Below are 7,183 nucleotides of genomic sequence, written 5' to 3' on the forward strand. Positions count from 1 at the left end.
CAGTGGACTATCCTCGAATCCAGGCCCCATTTTCGAGCCTACGGCCCATGCAGATAGTGACCAACATCTGTGAGCCTTCTCAGTACGCTCCTGAACGTGACACTTCCAATTCAGTTTCCTGTCCAAGATCACACCTAAGTATTTGATCTTGTCAGATATCGAAATCGTCTAATTGAGGAAACGTGGTGCGTTAAATTGGCCCACTTGCGTCTTCCTCGTGAACAGCCATATTTCAGTCTTCTCTGGGTTAACATTGAGACCTCTGGGTCTAGCCCAGTCATAGGCCCTCGAGCAGGGCAGTCTCCACCGACCTTCGCTTGACATAGGCATGCTGTTTGTATTTGAGCAGTTCGCTGGATGTCCTACTCTTTATCATGGTGTCCACAATACGTTCCATGGTTTTGAGTAGAAAGGACGTAGCTCAATCTTAAGATGGATTTGTTCTACACGAACCCAGGCGCTTGGCGAGGTAGACGTCTAGGCACCATGTTGGTCGTATTTACTACCTTTCGTTGTTGTGACATATGACATGTATAATCATGTTAGCAAACCCTTGAATCTAATCGGTCATCTTTGTTCTATATATCATTGCACATACATATCATCTGATCAATGTTTTAGATTTGTTTAAAATTTATGAATTTTTCATTTGATCGAGTCTATGAATAGAATCAATGTAAACTTTATTGCACCATCTCTATTAGTATTGCTAGAATTTTTATATTGTACCAAAGTTTTTCACTTCACTATTAGTGGATATTTCCTATAAGGGTTTGTGTGTGTGTGGGTTAAGTTGAATACGCGTACATTAAATGCACGTACATACATACATACACTGACAAACATCCACCCAACCATCCATACGTAAGTTCGTATTCCAATTCGTGTAAGAAAGTTTTTACTTGAGCTGGCTGGCTGGCAGCCTGGCTCCATGAAATGTGTACTCTGGTAGAATGGTATTTCCTTCAGAATGAGATGACAATGGTGATGGTGGTGGTCGTGGTCGTGGAGGGTGTTGAGGTGAATATTTGAATGTACTCATTCTGGTACGTACGTTCCTTCGCCCCTACATCCCATACGTAGTATATGCTTCTTTTTATTCTGGTGTGTCTTGACATTTACGTTGGAGTGGAGTTACGATATTTTATTATGTACAGTGGGATGTCAAAATAGAATGTTATTAGACTACAAACAAATTTTCTTGGAAATTTACCAACAGAGTCTGTAGAAAACATTGAAAGAAATGGGAATGTATCAAATCCTTAGGAAGAATACATTTTTAAACCAAAAGAAAAAGCAAACATTTCAGGGTCCAGTGCAATTTTAATTACTCTTGCTAGCGATATGCCTGCATAATTGAATTACTGCCTCTTCTACCAATGCTGTGGGAGTGACTCGACTCACTCAAGCATCTGTTTTCCATTATAAAATCAGCTGATTTTGACATACTAGCGACAAAGTTAATGGGACATCCTGCAAATTTGTATTAGGACATCTAAATAGATCAATAGAAGATTGGGTCATGTCTATTATTTGGCTAATGCGGTGGTATTTTCCAATATTTTTTTTGTAAACTAATATTGACATGAAAACCTCAATTCCGTTGAAAATATGCAAAATATCAACGCATTTGCGAAATAATAGATGGAAGAATTTCGATTTTGCACAAAAATCCGGACTCTAGTTGTTGTTGTAAACACATTTATGGGCAAGCTCGTACCGGTCCAAAGGATCGACTTCCGCGGGAATGTTATGGCCATTGGTTATTTAAAGGCGCCAATAACTCCCCTTGTCATATCGCGATTCATTGGCAATCAGTATTTTAGCAAGAGTTGATGCCGACCGGACTCTAGTCATGCAATCTTTTCAATTTGTTTTGAATTGACCAGACCTTTTAGTTTGAACTGGTTTTTTTTTTTAAACAGTTTCAATTGTTTGCCAAAAGTAAAAAAGTAGGACCAGTCGTCCTCAAAATGTAAAGCAAAATCAGCAAATGGGACGTTTTATTGAAGAAGATATCACAAAAAATCTTTTTTAATGAGATAAGTCAATGAATTTTACAACTCTATTAATGCTTATGTTATTGTGCCAAGTAGAGCATATACTATTAAATGGGCCCAGATACTTGCTATTGGACAACTGACCCTACCTAATTATGATCTACGTTGCTATAACTATCCTTCTATACCTATTTCACTTCTCAAATTTGCGCCATTTCATCAGGTGCCGTCATAATTTACAAGTTCCCACTTTTGTCTCCGTCATTCAGAACTATGAAAGCTAAGGCTATTTGAGAGTCGTTTTATCCAACTTGATTCTATGTTTTTACTAACGCACAAAAGCCCGCCAATCCGCATAAAAACAAAAGATTTGCGTCACTTTCTAAATAAATAACAACACCTATGTGTTGTTTTTTAGAAAGGTTTCTTGAATATCAACAAATTTAAAATAACAGCTCGATAGTCAAAAACAATTTGAGGTTAGATTGTGCCTTGAAAAATTTTAGGCCCACTGTGCCCATTTAAGTGAGTTTTCATTTTATTCTGATTACGAAAAAGAAGAAAAAAAGATGAAAAAATTCAACTTTAATGCCCGTTTGTACAATGCTCCATAAGTTGTTTGCTTGCTTTTGCCTTTGCCAGTGCCTTGGTGCTTGTGCTGGGCTGATGCGACGTCGTTGAATCTGAAAAACTGGGGTTGGCTGGCTAGCTGACTGTTGGCTGACGTTATTCGTACAGCCATAGATACTGGATACACACGTACATATATGTACCCGCACTCACACACACACACAATTTCGTCCGTATGTATGAAAATATCAATGAATGGATGGATGGCTGGCTGGCTGGTTGCTTCGTTGGTTTGTTGCTGCTCAAAAATAAAGTTGGGTTCGTTTGTTCAGCACAAATCAGGGATGCCGCCACTAAAATTTTACTAAATACTGGTGCTTACAATTTTCTTCTGTTGATATTTGCCGAATATTCCCTTAAATAATAGAACTAAACATAAAACAGATATGAATTAAAAAAAACAAAAAAATTTGTTTCAATAGCAGTTTATATCTGCTTAATTGAGAAATCAGGCATAACTGCCGTCTTAGTATATGACTGAATGCTAAGACAAAACAAGAGATTTCCGAAATCTCGTCGCAAATCTAGATTTGCTCCAAGTGGAAACATGGTTTAATACTGTTTTCAGAGAAATTTTTCAGCCGAAAGTTTTCTAAACCATATACTAGAATGTATTCAATTATTTCCAGTCCTTCAGTATTTGCCTTGAAAATCGAATTAAAGTATTTTTCATCTCGAATTTTTCTCAGACAGCTCTATTTTTGGTTACCTTTGGTCAGTGATTAGTCATTATACTAAATTTGAAATTTTTCCTTAATTACAGTAAAAAAAAATTTTATTTTATTTTTTTACTTTTTGTTTGTAAATTGACCTGTTTCTTGAATTATTCAGTTCGAGGTCCTTTTGTTTAATTAATTTCCATTGGACGTTGGGTATTTTTAATTAAGTTTTATTTATTTTTAGGCCCATATTTCGATTACAGCCGGTAATTATTTTCAATGCGATTTGAGATGAAAAGTACTAAGTGTCACTTATAAACTATTTAGTGTCTCTGTCATGTTTAAATGTTACAAAAGTTATTAAGATAAGTTTGTGTTTCACAGCGAAAGTGATTTTTTTAATCCTTAACTACAGTAAAATAATTAAAATTTTATTTTTTTACTTTTGATTTATAAATTGACCTGTTTTTTTAATAACTAATTTTTTGTTCGAGGTCCTTTTGTTTAATTAAATTCCAATGGACCCAATTCCAAAGGACTGAAAGTACCCTAATTTTTGATTAAATTTTATTTATTATTTATTTTTACGGCCAGTATTTGGATTACAGCCGGTAATCATTTTCAAGGCGATTTGAGTTGAAAAGTTCTATATGTCACTTATTAACTATTTAGACTATATACACACGTTTCTTCTAATTTTTTAAATGTTACAAAAGTTATCCATTTATTTAAGTTTGTGTTTCGCAGCGAAAGTGATTTTTTATCAGTAAGACATTATTAAATTTTAATAACTTAATTTGTTCAAATTGGATTTATTTAAATATTCGATCTATTTTCGTATATTTGTTGTTTCTTATTGAAAAATCGAGACCTCGAGCTCGATTTGTTTTTGATGAAATTTCATATACTCATTTAAAGTGGCGATGTTAAAAAATGTATTAAAAATTTTTTTAAGATAAAAAAAATTATATTTTTATGCGATTTTAGAAAATATCACTGCAAAGAATTTGAAAAAATTGTTTCTTTTTTGATAAGCCAATTTTTCCAATTTACCCCAAAACACAATCTTATAGATATGCCGAGAAAATTTTGGTTGATTTGTTACCTTTATGTCAAGGATATCTTTTACTATGGGTAGTAATCTACCCACTGAATTATTGGGTTGCCCAAAAAGTAATTGCTGATTTTTCATATAGTCGGCGTTGACAAATTTTTTCACAGCTTGTGACTCTGTAATTGCATTCTTTCTTCTGTCAGTTATCAGCTGTTACTTTTAGCTTGCTTTAGAAAAAAGTGTAAAAAAAATATATTTGATTAAAGTTCATTCTAAGTTTTATTAAAAATGCATTTACTTTCTTTTAAAAAATCCGCAATTACTTTTTGGGCAACCCAATAATTATTTATGGTATCATTTAGATTTATGCTGATTTTCACTATGAAACTCGAACTTAGTACGTACCTTTAGTTAGTAAGTATGCTCACTTACAGGGTAACTCTGGCACATTGAATGTTGTTTGCCTCGGTGTTATTCTACTCGGTCGCTCGATGTCGTTGTTGTTGGTGTTTGTGTCGTAGAGAGCTGCTTTTATTACAATTTTTGTGATGGCTTATGTTGTTTTCAGAGTTTTTTCCCTCAGTTCGGTTCAGTTCAGTTTAGCTCAGATCGTTCATTTGCTTCCATTTGCTGTGTGCATTTAGCACACCAGCAGCGAACGAGGGTTAAAACTGCAGGCCTTCTGCATTCAAGGGAGCCCTCGACATAAATGCGTGCAAAAAAACGTATGACGATAATGCAATTGGTAATGCATAGAGAAATGCTTGGCTGAAAATTTTTTCAACTAACCTTATGATGGGCAATTGCGTTCTTAAGCTCAAACCCTTATCTAGGGCATTTACAATCCCACCTGATCATATTTTTTAATGGTTTAGAATATAGTGGGCGAACATCGTTATACTGATAGAAAAATTACCTGTCGGTACAAGTATTACTTTGTAAATTAGCAAATGCTTTATATCATCAACACCGTACGGTAGTGTTTTCTTTATAGCGGTGTTTAATGCCGTTTGCTAACGATAAGTTTCCCATAATGCCAAGTCCGGAGAATTGGCATTATAGATAATTGATAATTGGCATTACAAGCAAAGTTGGGGAAAAAACTGTGTGACTCAATCTTTTGGGTGTTGTAATTATGCCACTCATAGCTTAATGCACTTTTAAGTATCTATGTTTAACTTTTATAAGGTTTTGCCTTAAACCTTATAAGCTTTAAGGATCCACAAGTGGTCTCAAGCGAGTTTCAACATATCAAAATGATTAGAAAGAAACCAAAAAGGCCCCTGCCTCCTCTTTCCGAATATAATGGCGAACAACGTTGCTATGATTTCATTGTGTACTGTGCGCTTTAATGTCTCGTTCCTTGTGCTGCCCTCCCTTATCTTTTTCGTTCCGCAGTGTGTTGTTGCCTGTTTGGTGCTTGGTTCGTTGAGTGCTTGCTGGATTGCTTGTGCTTGGTACTTGGTTTTCTGCCATACGACGTACGTAGTTTCTTTTGGATGTCGGTTGTCGTCGTCGTCGTAATTTTGTGTTGGTTTTTTCCTTCCCTACATCCATCCAACCTCCAAATGTACGAATACACCACACAAATACTATACACACCGCCTCACATAGCCATCAAGATTTGTGTGAATGTCTGTATGTACTTCATTTGTATTATTTTGTGCTCGTTTTGTTTTCTATTCGAGTTTAGGTTTCGAAATATATTCACTTTAATATGAACACACTCTGTGGCAGTGGGGTTTAATGCTTTTAAGGTCTTTAAGACTAGCAGCCATAGTTGCTGAAGTCCAAGGGATAAGTTAGAAATAAATTTTTTGGGGGAATATTCTTGTAGGAGAAAGTAGATCTGTCTATTTTTGTTTTTGTTTTTTTTTTGGTAAATCGAAGGGCAATCGGCAGATTGCTTGCAAAAATATCAAAAAAATTGAAAATGCTATGCATTTTTGAACCCACCATATCGTGGAGAAAGGCATTCAAGCCGAGTGCATTTCATTTAAGGGCCCTTCTGTAAATGCCTGTCATTCAATAATGCATTTTTTAGCCCTCATCCACCCACAGCTGGGGCTTCTGATCATTCATCACAGATGCCACTTGCTCGCCCTTTCTTTCAATGGGATTGAGGGGTGGGATGTGTGACACATTTGTACCTACATATTTTGATTCGGAACCGTTTTTCTTTCCATCGACAGCTAATGGGGAGCAGCAAGTAGCATAAAGAGGTGATTGCGTCGAAAGCGATGCATGACTATTCTGGCCATAGGCATGGTTGGCATCTGAGTTCATTTTAAACAAATTAGGTGGTGGCTGCCGTTTGGTCCAAATATAACATATTTGGGAATTTGGTATTTAATCAATCAATAAGTTCTCTTAACCCATTTTATTTTGCAACATACGTGGCACACATTCGTTAGTATGAACGACCCCTAATAATGAAACAGATTTTCAAATATTCGTAATGTAACGTATCCTCATTTACCCAGCAATTTTAAATAAAAATGCATTTTATATAAGTGTATTTCCATACGTTATAACGTATCCATGGAGCAAGTCACAAGATATGCTGTGATATGGACAAAATAGAAAACTCTTAGATTGGTTGCATTCCTTGGGTGCAAGGGATTCCGCTGTTTGTAGAAACGCATTAAGTTCGACCGTGTCGAACCTTTGATACCCGCTATTACAATATATATGTAGTATATATTTATTATTATAACTCACATTTATATCAAAATATAGGCAAATCTTAACTATATGTAGTTCAGGTGCCGAGAAGCTTTACATAAGTAGCAGTTCCAAATTTCAACGAAATCGGGTAATAAATGAGCATTTTATGCGCT

General features: G+C 35.5%; 1 long non-coding RNA gene across 1 annotated transcript; it reads right to left on the reverse strand.

Moving 5' to 3' along the window:
* Nucleotides 1–2,480: 2,480 nt before the first annotated feature.
* On the reverse strand, nt 2,481–5,751 carry LOC106081591 (uncharacterized). Its single transcript, XR_001220390.2, has 2 exons — nt 4,749–5,751; nt 2,481–2,999 (listed from the first exon to the last, which is right to left on the reverse strand). It is a non-coding gene; the product is annotated as an uncharacterized LOC106081591 (long non-coding RNA).
* Nucleotides 5,752–7,183: the final 1,432 nt, after the last annotated feature.

This window comes from Stomoxys calcitrans, chromosome 2 (genome assembly GCF_963082655.1).
Source record: "Stomoxys calcitrans chromosome 2, idStoCalc2.1, whole genome shotgun sequence".
NCBI lineage: Eukaryota > Metazoa > Arthropoda > Insecta > Diptera > Muscidae > Stomoxys > Stomoxys calcitrans.